This window comes from Cajanus cajan, chromosome 3 (assembly GCF_000230855.2).
Source record: "Cajanus cajan strain Asha chromosome 3, NIPB_CcT2T_4, whole genome shotgun sequence".
Taxonomy (NCBI): domain Eukaryota; kingdom Viridiplantae; phylum Streptophyta; class Magnoliopsida; order Fabales; family Fabaceae; genus Cajanus; species Cajanus cajan.
The window spans coordinates 61,960,243-61,974,959 of record NC_138519.1 but is presented as its reverse complement, the minus strand read 5'-3'; positions in this window follow the sequence as shown (position 1 = coordinate 61,974,959).

The following is a 14,717-nucleotide window of genomic DNA, read 5'->3' as shown; positions in this document are numbered from 1 at the left end:
CCTCGCGCCCGGCGTGATTGGACCATGGTAGTCCTTGATGAATTCACGGTCGGTGCAAAGAACTACGCCCGACGCAACTTCAAATAGCCAACCCCAAAACTTCAAAATTTTCATTAAAAACCTAAAAATCAGCCAACTTAAACACATGCAATCCATAAACTGAAATGCATTAACCTCATACAATCCAAAAACAACTTCAATTTCAACATGCAACCATCAAACGCATCAAAAATCACCAAATTCCCAATTTTCTTGAAACACCGAAAATGAGAATTTCCTCAATAAATCCATGATTTCTCAACAACTCTTCCTTCAAATGAGTTCCTAAACTCACATACTATCTATAAGTTACAATCTAGCTTCCCTTACCTTGAAGAAGAAGAATCCGAGCTTCGGGGAGAGGAAGAAGAAGAAATAGAAGGTCCGCGCTTTCGACTAGCAACCCACACTTCTACACAACACCTTCAATACCACAAGGAAACTTAGAAAGTTTGAAATGAGAGAAAAGGGAATAAGGAGAAAATAAGAGTGTTGAGAGGGAGGAAGAAGAAGAGCTTGCGGGTCTTACATTCACATGCTATGTTGAGTTGTGGTTTAGTTATATTATTGTGTTGTTCAAATTGAATAATATATTGTAATGTGTTGATCAAGGTGAGTTGATTATGTTGATAATATAGTAAGGCTTACTTTTATACTAATTATTGTTGATTATTTTGTATACTAGCTTACCTTTGCATGTTTCTATATTGTTGGACTCCGATAATCATACTTAATATAAAAGTATAGTAGAGATAAACACGAGGAGAAGTTCTTATGAGGCCATAGCTTTGACATTTTTTTATAGCTACTATGATGTAACTAATGTAGTATGTTGTTTGATCGATAACTTAGACTTATATACATTTTAGTATGTTACAACTCTACAAACCATGAAACAATCAATAGAAACTTGAAATTGAGAGTAAAATAGTTAATATAAGCCAATAAGGTAGAAACAAAATGCCATTTCATTCTTACCATTTTATTTTTTGTTTATCCTTGTCTAAAAGATCTATTACTTATAACGTATTATATTATACAAATAAAATTTTTATCATATAGGCAGGCAGGTGATGTTATAACATCATGGCTTTCATTATTTTCCTTTTTTTAATGTCACAAAAAGTATATTTTATTTTTAATTCATAATAATATATAATTATAGTAATTAAAGTGATTATAACAAGTATATATTTTAATTGAATTAATCAATTAAAATTGTTATAAATTTCAGTTTTATATGATATGATAATTAATTTATTAAATCTTATGAAATTATTGTTGTAATTATGGTAGTCAATTAGTAAGTGATCAAAATCATATATAAAAAGATTATTTAATAAATTGTAATATATCTAAAAAATTAAATTTGAAATTATAAAATTAATCACATAATTAAAATCATTAAAAATACATATGTGAATCCAATTATATGTTCAAATAACACATGTTAAGTCCACAATAACTTTTATGATTTGGAATATACATGTTACTTACACATAAGTTCGAATAACACATTGTTATATGATGCTTCATAAATATTTGGTTTAGTTGTGTAAAGAAAAGAAAGATACTAAAAGTGGGGGGGTGGGGGGGTGAATAATGTAAATAAAAAACTCAATCCTTTCTCGAAATAACGAAGTAGTAACATAAGTTTAAAAAAAGTAGATAAAACAAATCAAAAGAAACACAAGGCATTTTTACATTAGTTCATCTTATTCATTGAGACTATGATGACCCAACAAGTCCTACACTTACTATAGGTCAACTACTATGTAGTGGAAAAATAATAAATATCAACTAACATAGGGTTATCATGCAACATGTAAAAGAACTCATGCACATAAACATATGTAAGTAATAGAAAACTAAAATCATCTCCTTTACATATATACCATCTACATAAGATATTATTGTACATAGGAAAACCCTACTCGCCAGTTATGCACCTATATAAAACCCAAATTGCATAATAGAAGAACCACCAAAAAGAAAAATTGGTCATCTATAGGATAACCCTCAATAGCTAGACAAGTCAACCTTCTAATTCATCAAATATAGAATAACAACACTTAACAAATTTAAAGCGTTCAACATATACATATATTCATTTCATATTCAACAATTCATCAAATACATCAACATGTTCTCATTTTGCTAATAATGCCCGATGCAATATATTCTACGCCTGACTCCATTAAGGCAGGAAACTCTTTGCCTCACTTATGCTTGATGTAACATAATCGGTGCCCCGTGTGGATAAGATAGAGACCCTTGAGACCTTGCGCTTAGCATGGGAAGGTACCATGCTTGACCCTATTTTAGGTAGAAAGTCTCTGCCTAACTCGCGCCCGACGTCACCATACTGATGCCTGGTGTCATCTAGATAGAGAGCTCTGGCTTGGCCACCACTCAACCTTGGGCACATCATCACCAAGTTAGAGACCTACTAATGCTCTCACACCTGACTCCATTTGAACCACGTCCGACACCATACCAACCCAAGGAAAGTATCTTTCTTCACACCCATCGACACTGATCTTGCACCTAATATGATCGAGATAAAGAGCCTCAAGTTGGAACAACACCTGATGCCACGAAAGTGTATTTGACAAGATATCAAAATTCGGCATATGCAAAACCTGATTTAGAGCCAAAACTGAAACTTAGCACAGATCTAACACATGTAACCCCAAACAACAACCGTACACATCACAATCAACACATACATGCACTTAAAATCAACATGCAACAACAATACATAGTAATTCATCCCACTTTCCCCAATGAACCCAAAAACCCAAGCTTTAAATAAATTTTCTCCATTTCAATCAACTCAACCATAGTGTTTCGCAATCTAGACAACATTCAACACCCCAATCATTCAACAAAGTTGACACACAACATGGAAACCATTAATCTAGCTTCCCTTACCTCAGGTATCTTGAAACCAAGGTATAAGAGAAGGAAACAAGGCTTTTTTCACTTCATATATTGGATTCAGAATTTCCACAACTTGAATCACAACAAACAACTTAAAATCAGTTAGTGAAGAGAAGAAATATAGAAGAAGAATAGATTCATGGAAAAAGAAGTCCACAAACTAGAGTCCATTTCTCTAGAATTTCCCCCCTCTAGATTTTTTAGGAAAATAATTTGAGGCTCTATTCAAAACATAAACCTTATATGATTTTTCTCTTAAGGTCAAACTGACCCTCTGCCTAGAGAATTCATCTAACACTACTGAAACTCATAAGGGATCTCCCCTAGAGTCTCTTAACACTGAACAACAATTTAACTTAACAACACATATTAATTAAAAGAATTATAATACTCTAAAACTTATAATGTTACACTTTCTAGTGTAATGGAACAAAGTTAGAATGAACAATATTTCGTATGCAGTGAACCTAACTATAAAATAAACTTCGGAAAAAATAATGGTTATAAAAAGAAGATATGCCCAACTTAACAACAACCCAACTGAACACTAAACAATAGTTCATCTTAACAACACGAATTAATTAAAAGAATTATAATATTTTACAACTTTCGATGTTACACTTTCGAATGTAATGAAACAAAGTTAGAATGAACAATATTTCATATGTAGGAACCTAACTATAAAATAGAGTTTGGCAAAAATATTAGTTGTAGAAGAGAGACATGGCACACTACCTTTAATCCTGACTAGGGGTGTTCCATGTTCACATATTTGTTTAGTTTGATTTTAGAGAAGGGAATCCAAATCAATAGAATTATTCAGTTCAATTTGGTTTGGTTATGACAATTTTTTCATCAAATTGGTATCAAATTAATTTGTTTAAGAAATAGTTGATTTAGCTCGGGTTTATCAAATTCAATATTATAATAAAATTTTAAAAATATTTTAAAATCTAAGAAATTATCTTTCTTTTTTATATATATATATACAATTTTCCAATAATTTAAATATAAAGTTCAGAGCTTATAGAAAATAAAATATAAGAAAAAATAAATAACAATGGAAAAATGAATAATATAAAATAAAATAAATGAAAAGGATGATTGAGTCAAGTGATTGCAGGGACTGATGTGAGACCCCATTTCTTTTCTCTTCTCCTTCCTCTCCCTCACTTTCAGAACTCTCATTCTCACTCTCTACTTCTTTCCACTCACTTTGTTGTTCACTCTCATTCCTTGGGTTGAAGTTGCTGATTAGTGGTGTGTGGAGCTAGCTGAGGGTGACGATTCCATTCTTCCCGAGGTTCCCTTTCAAGCTTCTTCTTCTCCTTCTCTTCCCGCTATCCTGGAACTCGGATTTCTTTCCCTCCGAGGTAAGGGAAGCTAGGATTCATGCTGGTTGTTTGGGAGTGAGTTAGAAACTCACTTGTTGGTTGAATTCTTGAATATTGATGGCTGTGTTTGAAGAATTTTCGTTTTTGGGGTTTCGGGGAAAAATGGTGAAATTTGGGGATATTGATGTATTTTTTGATTGTATGCAGAAAATGAGTTAGTTTTCTTGTTGTTTGTTGAAAATGTGGAGTTTTGGGCGGATTGCATATGCTTGGATTGCTTGTTTTTGCAGGTTTTGGTGAAGATTATTGAAGTTTGGGGGCTGCTGAATGATAGGGCACCGATCGCAATTCTTGGCATCGGGCGCTTGACCATCAGAGGGCTCTATTGGGCAAGCCCGCCGTGCGCAAGGTTGTGTGCGTCGGGCAAGTTTGAGAATGGAAGCCCCTGGATGGCTCACGCCGGGAGTGGTTGGACCGCGCTGGGCACAATATCAGTCAGTGACTTAGCATTTTGGGGTTCTGGTGTGGCGCCGGGCGTGACTCTGTCTCACCGGGCGTGGAGACTCCTTGGGAGTCTCTGTCAGGGGTGGCGCCGGGCGCAATTGGTATTGTGCCGAGCGTGAGACCTTGGGGAGGTCTATGCCTTCCCTGTGCCGATTACAGGTTTGGCACGCCGGGCGCGTGAGATTCCTTGGAGTCTTTGCCTTCGGTTGCGCTGGGCGCAATTGGTATTGCGTCAGGCGCAATTGGTATTGCGTCGGGCGCGTTTGAGCCTTGGAGCTCTCTGGTTGGGCCACGTCGGGCGCAACCATGAGTGCGCCGGGCACAGATGTAATCTTTCTTTATATGCTGGTATATGCTGATTTAAGCTGTTAGTGAGGATTTTTCTGTGCTGTGAGATGTTTAAGCTGTATTGTTGCAAATGTTGAGTTGTGCCGTATGCTGTATGTTGTTATTGTTGTTATGTTGTGCTGTGTTGAATGTTGATATGAGATGTTTTAGGCCGTAAGGCTAAGCTATTGTAGGCCGTAAGGCTAAGCTGTTGTAGGCCGTAAGGCTGAGCTGTTGTAGGTCGTAAGACTGAGCTGTTGTAGGAGATCTCCAAGCTGATATGCGTGACAATGCATTGTTTGTTTAATGCTGCTTTTGTTGAATGATGTGAGTTGTATATGTGATGTGTTGTATGATGATCTTGCTGAACTAGATGATGTGCTGATAAGTTGTAGCTGTTTATATTTTCTGTATTTATATATACATATGTTGATTCCTTTCACTAGCTTACCCTTGTTGTTTCCATGTGGTTTGGACTGCAATGATAGAGTAGGGATAGGTTGGTGTGTTGAGGCAGGTCTGCAGCTGGCAGATGAAGTGGATAATTTTGATGTTTTGTTGTTTTAAGCTACTTAGTGTAGAAATTTGGCTGTATTTTGTACTTTGATTTTAGGCCCCAGGCTAGACATATGTGTATATATTCTATTTTATATATGCATACTCTATTCTGCATGGTGTTGTTTGTTGTGTGACGGTCAGGCGGGTCGTTACACTTTTATGGTATCAGAGCAGTTCGAGTCTAGTGGACACTCCGTGGGGTGGTTCCTTTAGGCTTTTGTTGTGTTGAGCTCTGTGTTGTGTTGATTGTTGTGCTGATTTCTTTGTTGACTAGTTTAGTTATTGTATACTGAAGATGCTGTTACTTTTGTAGACAATGGTGCCATGAAAATGATGGCTATGGCTATGCCACAGCAGAATGCCTACTTTGCTAGGATGGATGCTGATAGAGCTGCAGCTAGTGCAGCAAGACCAGTGGGGTCACAGGAGAGCCTGGATCTTGTTGAGTTTCGTAAGTGCCATCCCCCGCAGTTCAAGGGTGATGCAGACCCAAAAGTAGCTGACCACTGGATCTGTGAGCTAGAGAAGATCTTCACTGTGTTGGGATGTTCTCATGAGAGGAGGCTGGCATATGCTATTTACATGTTGGTAGGGGAGGCTGAACATTGGTGGAGAGGCACCCACCATATGTTGGTTGCTAGAGGGGTTGTTGTTGACTAGGAGTGCTTGAAAAGGGTATTTCTTGATAAGTACTTCCTAGAGAGCGTGAGGCACGTCAAGGAAGCTGAGTTCATGCAGTTGCATCAAGGAGGGATGTCGGTATCCAATTATGCGATGAGATTCGAGCACCTAGCTCGTTTCTATTTGCAAGCTATTTTTGAGGCCTGGAAATGCAGGAAGTTTGCTAAGGGTTTGAGACAAGAATTGAAGAGGGTGGTGGTGCCTATGGCCATCACTAAATTTTCGGCCTTGGTGGAGAAGGCGAAGGTTGTGGAGCGGTTGGAAGGTGGCAACCGTGTGATGAAGACTGCTAAGGGACCAGCTGGGTCCAAGAAAGGTGGAGATCAGAGGAAGCCATATGATAGGCCCCAACCACAGCAAGGGGGTCCTGTCATAAGGCAACCTGCTGATGCTGCTAGAGGTGGGAAGCAGGGTGGAGGTGCCACTCTCAGGTGTTAAAGGTGTGTTGGACCTTATTTTGTTCAGGATTGTCCTCACACGGAGAGCCGGTGTTTCAGGTGTCATCAGATGGGTCATGAGTCGACCAACTGTCCCTCTAGAAATAGATCAGATAGGGGTGCTCCGAGGGGTGATAGACCTGCTGCTGCTGGGACGGTGTTCGCCTTGACAGGGCTAAAGCTTCCACTTTATTAGACCTTGTGAAGGGGAAGGGTAAAGCTGTTGGTAAGGATATGATGATTCTTTTTGATTCTGGGACTTCTCATTCATTTATTTCATATGCTTATGCTGCAATGTTGGGTGTGTCGGTGTGTGCTTTAGGGTTGAGACTGCTAGTGTTGACGCCTGCTTCTACTTCAGTAGTTGCTTTTGAGCTGTGTGCTGGTTGTCCTATAGTTGTGAATGAGAAGAAGTATAAGGTAAACCTGATTTGTTTGCCTTTGGTGGATATTGACATAATCTTAGGGATGGATTGGTTGTCTGCCAATCGCATCCTTATAGATTGTGCCAATAGGAGGTTGATCTTTCCTCAGGTGGAGGATGAGGTGTTGATTTCAGCTAGCCAAGCTGAAACTTTGATGAGAGATAGAGTAGAGTGTTGTATTCTGCTTGCTGCTTTGACTATGGAGACCGAGAGGGTCATTGCTGAGATTGAGGTGGTGAGAGATTTTGCTGAGGTGTTTCCAGATGAGGTGCCTGGGTTGCCTCCTACTAGGGAGATGGAGTTCAACATTGATTTGGTTCCTGGTGCAGGGCTAGTGTTAGTTGCTCCCTATAGGATGGCCCCAGCAAAGTTGGTTGAGCTGAAAAGTCAATTGGAAAATTTGCTGGAAAAGCAGTTGGTGAGGTCGAGTGTGTCTCGGTTGGGTGCTCCCGTGTTATTGGTGAAGAAGAAGGATGGAGGTAGTCGACTGTGTGTTGATTACCGACAGTTGAACAAGTTGACCATTAAGAACAAATATCCACTTCCCCGGATAGATGGCTTAATGGATCAATTGAGGGGAGCATCGGTGTTCTCAAAGATTGACTTGAGGTCAAGATATCACCAGATCAGGATGAAGGAGGGTGACATACCTAAGATCGCTTTCAGGACTAGGTATGGTCACTATGAGTATATTGTGATGTCGTTTGGTGTGACCAACGCCCCGACAGTGTTCATGGATTACATGAACAGGATCTTCCGGCCCTTCTTAGATAAATTTGTGGTGGTTTTTACTAACGACATCCTGATTTATTCAAGGACCCTGGAGGAGCATGGAGAGCACTTGAGGTTGGTGTTGGAGATCTTGAAGGCAAAGCAGTTGTACGCCAAGCTGTCAAAGTGTGAGTTCTGGTTGGAAGAGGTGAAGTTCTTCGGCCATGTTATTTCAGTTGAGGGGATTGTTGTTGATTCGGCTAAGGTGGAGTCGGTGTTGCAGTGGGAGCATCCAAGAACTGTCACTGATATTCAGAATTTTGTGGGCCTAGCGGGTTACTATAGGAGATTCATTGAGGGATTCTCCAAGATTGTAGCGCCTCTAACCCAGTTGACAAGAAAAGATCGACCTTTCATTTGGACAAATGCCTGTGAGCGGAGTTTTAATGAGCTGAAGAAGAGGTTGACTACTTCTCTTGTGTTGGTGTTGCCTGATTCCGGTGAGCCTTTTGATGTGTATTGTGTGATGCTTCTCACCAGGGATTGGGGTGTGTGTTGATGTAGAACAGGAAAGTAGTGGCATATGCTTCAAGGCAATTGAAGAATCATGAGAGGAACTATCCTACTCATGACTTGGAGTTGGCGGCAGTTATTTTTGCCTTAAAGATATGGAGGCATTATCTGTATGGTGCTCGGTTCAGCGTCTTCAGTGATCACAAGAGTCTAAAGTACTTGTTTGATCATAAGGAGTTGAATATGAGGCAGAGACGATGAATGGAATTTCTGAAGGATTACGACTTTTAGCTGATGTATCACCCTGGGAAGGCCAATATAGTGGCGGATGCCTTGAGTAGGAAATCCATCCACATGTCGAGTTTGATGGTAAAGGAGCTGGAGCTGGTGGAGGAATTCAGAGATTTGAATCTTGTGTGGAGCTAACTCAGGATCACATTAGTTGTGGGATGACTACCATAACTAGTGAGTTCTTGAGGCAGGTTGGGTTGAAGCAGTTGTAGGATGCAGAGTTGGTGCGGATTCTTGGTTTGCTGGGTATCGAGAAGGTAGTGGGTTTTGAGCTAGGCGGAGATGGGATCTTGAGGTTTAAGGGCAAAATTTGCCTACCTCAGGAAAACTTTCTAGTGGTCTGGTATGAAGAGGGACATTGCTGAATATGTGGCGGCCTGTTTGACTTGTTAGAAGGCGAAAGTGGAGCATCAAAAGCCGGGTGGTTTGTTGCAGCAGATGGAGATTCCGGAATGGAAGTGAGATAGTATCACTATGGATTTCATTGTGGGATTGCCTAGGTCGGCTAGGAATAGTGATGCTATTTGGGTGATTGTTGATCGGTTGACCAAGTGTGCACATTTCTTGCCTGTCAATATCAAGTGGTCCTTGGAGAAGCTGACACATTTGTATGTGAGGGAAATAGTACGGTTGCACGGGGTGCCTTCCAATATTATTTCAAACAGAGATCCGAGGTTCACTTCCAGATTTTGACATAGTCTACATCAAGCCTTAGGCACGAAGTTGAGGTTGAGTTCTCGTTATCATCCCCAGATGGATGGTCAGTCAGAGAGGACAATTCAGTCCTTGGAGGATCTGCTGAGGGCTTGTGAGTTAGACCACTTGGGAAGCTAGGAGGAAGTCCTACCGCTGGTGGAGTTTACTTACAATAATATCTTTCATGATAGTATTGGGATGACGTCGTTTGAAGCCTTGTATGGCAAGAGGTGTAGGACTCCTCTATGTTTGTATCAAGATGGTGAGTCAGTGGTTGTGGGGTCAGAGTTGATCCTACAGACTACTGAGAAGGTGAAGCTGATTCAGGAGAGGATGAAGACTGCTCAAAGTAGGCAGAAATCATATGCTGATAAAAGGCAAAAGCCTTTGGAGTTTGCTGAAGGGGAGCATGTGTTTCTGAAGGTGACCCCAACCTCTGGTGTGGGTAGAATGCTGAAGGCAAAGAAGTTGATACCTAGGTTTGTTGGTCCTTATCAGATCATTCATCGTGTGGGTCCGGTCGCTTATCGGTTGGCTTTGCCACCGTCTCTCTCAAACCTACACGATGTGTTTCATGTATCCCAGCTGAGGAAGTATGTTCATGACCCTAGTCATATGGTTGAGTTAGATGAAGTGCGGGTGAAGGAGAACCTGACTTTTGAGAAGTCGCCGGTAGTTGTGGTTGATTTCAAGCTGAAGGAGTTGAGAGGCAAGTCCATTGCTTTGGTGAAGGTGTTGTGGGATGCAACTACTGGTGAGGCTACTTGGGAAGTTGAGCAGCAATGCAGGGAGAGGTACCATTTCCCATTCCCAAGTAAGTCTATTTTTCGGGGACAAAAATTCCTATTGTTGGCGAGGTTGTGAGACCCCATTTCTTTCTGCTTCTCCTTCCTCTCCCTCACTTTCATAACTCTCATTCTCACTCCCTACTTATTTCCACTCACTTTGCTGTTCACTCTCATTCCTTGGGTTGAAGGTGCTGATTAGTGGTGTGCGGAGCTAGTTGAGGGTGAAGATTCCATTCTTCCCGAGGTTCCCTTTCAAGCTTCTTCTTCTCCTTCTCTTCCTGCTATCCTGGAACTCAGATTTCTTTCCCACCGAGGTAAGGGAAGCTAGGATTCATGTTGGTTGTTTGGGAGTGAGTTAGAAACTCACTTGTTGGTTGAATTCTTGAAGATTGATGGCTATGTTTGAAGAATTGATGTGCTTCCACTTGGATGCATATAGGAAGAACTTTAAGTCTCCACGGATCCTTGGAAGAGGCTTCAAGGATTGGAGCTCCAAAGAGACTCAAGGTGGCCGAAGCTTGCTTCTAGCTAAGTTCCACGGAAGAAAAGGATGTCCTAGCTCTACAAAGAGAAGCACTCAAGGAGGGTAGAGTAGGAAACCAAAGGGACTTTCGGAGGGAGAGTTTTCAAGTGAAGAAATCTCTTTCAATTAATTCCAAAAGTGTCACAAACTCTCGACCAAAGAGAATATATAGGAAAAATTAGGTTAAGTGTTCCTTGGGTTAGCCTAAGGTTAAGTGAAACCATGGTATGGTAACTTAACCTTAGGCGCCCAAAATTTGAATTCAAAATTCAAATTTTGGGAGCCAAACCCGGAACCTCCCATGTGCTCATCATTTGGCATGTGATTAGCTTCTCATTTGAATTGCATTTAGATCACACCATGTGCATGTGTGCACATGGCCGAAATGCATATCAAATGCAAGGCTAATTACATGCTAATGAAAATACACATGCAACCTTAATTAACCCTAAATTCCAAATGACCTCTACATGTAATTCCTACACTACAAAGGCCGAAAATACAAGGCCCAAAAGAAAATACAAGGCACCAAGGCCCAACCCTATACTAACCCTAATCTAATGGGCTTGAGCTAAAGCCCAACAAAATAAAGTGATGGGCCTTTCTTGGGCTTGGGCCCACTCTTCATGCATCCTTCTTGCCATTGCTCTAGTAGTTGGGCCCTTAGCCCATGGGCCTCCTCCATCAAGAATTTTTGTTTTTGTGGTTTCGGGGAAAAATGGTGAAATTTGGGGATTTTCATGTATTTTTGATTGTATGTTGAAAATGAGTTGGTTTTCTTGTTGTTTGTTGAAAATGTGGAGTTTTGGGCGGATTGCATGTGCTTGGATTGCTTGTTTTTGTAGGTTTTGGTGAAAATTTTTGAAGTTTGGGGGCTGCTGAATGATAGGGTGCCGGGCGCATTACCATCAGAGGGCTCTGTTGGGCAAGCCTGCCGGGCGCAAGGTTGTGTGCGTCGGGCGAGCTTGAGAATGGAAGCCCCTAGATGGCTCATGCCGGGCGTGGTTGGACTGCGCTGGACGCAATATCAGTCAGTGACTTAGCATTTTGGGGTTCTGGTGTGGTGCTGGGCGTGACTTTGTCTCGTCAGGCGTGGAGACTCCTTGGGAGTCTCTGTCAAGGGTGGCGCCGGGCGTAACTGGTATTGTGTCGGGCGTGAGACCTTGGTGAGGTCTTTGCCTTCCCTACGCCGAGCGCGGGTTTGGCACGCCGGGCGCGTGAGACTCCTTAGAGTCTCTGCCTTCGATTGCGCTATGCGTAATTGGTATTGCCCAGGAGCGTTTAAGCCTTGGAGCTCTCTGGTTGGGCCACACCGGGCACAACCATGAGTGCTTCGGGCGCAGATGTAATCTTTCTTTATATGCTGGTATATGCTGATTTAAGCTGTTAGTGAAGATTGTGTTGTGCTGTGAGATGTTTAAGTTGTATTGTTGCAAATGTTGAGTTGTGCCGTATGCTGTATGTTGTTATTGCTGCTATGCTGTGCTGTGTTGAATGCTTATATGAGCTGTTGTAGGCCGTAAGGCTGAGCTGTTGTAGGCCGTAAGGCTGAGCTGTTGTAGGAGATCTCTGAGCTGATATGCGTGACGACGCATTGTTTGTTTAATGCTGCTTTTGCTTAATGATGTGATTTGTATATGTGATGTGTTGAATGATGATCTTGCTAAACTAGAATATGATGTGCTGATAAGTTGTAGCTGTTTATATTTTATGTATTTATATATACATATGCTGATTCCTTTCATTAGTTTACCCTTGTTGTTTCCATGTAGTTTGGACTGCAATGATCATACTATGTATGATAGCAGAGTAGGGATAGGTTGGTGTGTTGAGGCAAGTCTACAGCTGGCAGATGAAGTGGATAATTTTGATATTTTGTTGTTTTAAGCTACTTAGTGTAGCAATTTGGCTGTATTTTATACTTTGATTTTAGTTCCCAGGCTAGACATATGTATATATATATATATATATTCTATTTTGTATATGCATGCTCTATTCCGCGTAGTGTTGTTTGCTGTGTGACGGCAAGGCAGGTCGTTACAACTGATCCCCCTCCCCGCTTTTTACAATTTTTTACATCTAGTATATTAATATTAAGTAATTATTTATAATTTACTATTAAATAATTAATGGTAAGTGCCATTTTCCTTTATTTTATTTTATTTTATGATTGTATTATTCTCTTTATATATTTTTAATTCTTAAATATAGAGAAAAACTATTTAATAATATAATAAAATAATTTTACAATGTTATTCAATTACAAGTTATCATATATTAGTAAATTTATTAACTTTTATAAAATTATCTTAATTATCATACTGATGATAGCTTTTTATTACTTGATAGTATATTATTTTTTACATGCATGATCATTAAATCTTATAATATATTTTTTTAATAGGTTGATCATTATGCTATAATGAATAACATAGATTATTCTAATTTAATAGATTTTTTAATAAATAATTAATAGAACATTTTCTTTAAAAAATTATGATTAACACACAAATACTCATTATTATAATAAATTAATGGAAAAAATGATGATCGATATTTGTAATATGAAGTCTTCACGAAAAAAAATATTTTGTTTGTCTTTTATATATATATATATATATATATTATTGTAAATAATAATTTTAATATTACATACAAAATTTGATGCATATATATTTGTTGAATAACACTTAATGCTAACTCTGTCCAAAATGATCGGGTAATTCGAGTTCCTCTTACATATGTATTGGGAAAAATATATAATATATAATTATATTATTAATAAGAGTATAAATAGACAAACAAAAATGTTAAACTCATTAATTAATATGTTCATCTAAAATTTTATAACTAAATTAGTAATTACCAATCGAGGACAACAGCAATATTATAATTAGAATGTAACAAAAAAAAATAGTATTTTCAAAGTTTATTTAGTCATTATTATTTGGAATATTACCTCGTGCTAATTTGAACACATAATAATAAGAATTAAATTATGTAACCCTAATGACCGAGAATCGCGGTTTATATATCACTTCACCTAAAATTCCTGATGAAGCTTATCGTTTTCCATGCATATCTTATCTAGGAAGATTCATGATTTGCTTCGTAGCTGGCTAAAGATAGAAAAACACAGTTGTTGGTATCATAATAAACAAACACTACTACAATTTTTTTTTTATTACATGCAATTTTTCTTGCGAACTTTTTATAAAATTTTGTAATAAATGTTATTTTTTCAAATTTTTCTACAAAATTTTATCTATAAATAATACTTTCGTGGATAATATATTTTTATAAATTTTAAAATTTATAAAAAAAAATTTATAAACAATTTTTTATAAGAAAATGACATTTTTTAATAGTAAAATGAAGAGAAAGATAAAGAGAATAATAAGAGTAGAAATTAATGAAAGAATATTAGTAATAAATAAAAAGCAAGAAATTTCAACAGGGTGATGAGGTATTGAGGTTTCTCCAACTGACCCAAAATGTCATAAACCATGTGCCACTGGTTGCATTAATTTCTCTGTTCTGTACTTTACTTTGGTATAAGAGTCGTCAACAGTAACAAGACATGTTCATATTCATAGCCATGCTAGCTAGGGCCTAAGGGCTATCATATTTATTGTGTATGGTTAAAATTAGCTTATAGTAGTACAGTATAATAGCCATCAAATTTTAAGTTCCAATATTATTCGTGTTGTTTTTATCTTTTATAGTAGGAATAATAACTACTAGTACCAAATCAGATGTTTTATTTGATTATTTTATAATACTTTATTTTTAATATTTTATTCATTATTTTTATAATTTTTTATTCATGAGTCTTTTTTAATAAATATTATTAATGTTTTTATATTTTTTGAGAGAACTTTATTTGATATGAACACTTTAGAAATCTTATTTTGCCTCTTCATATGCATGATCTAAAGTAAAATTTA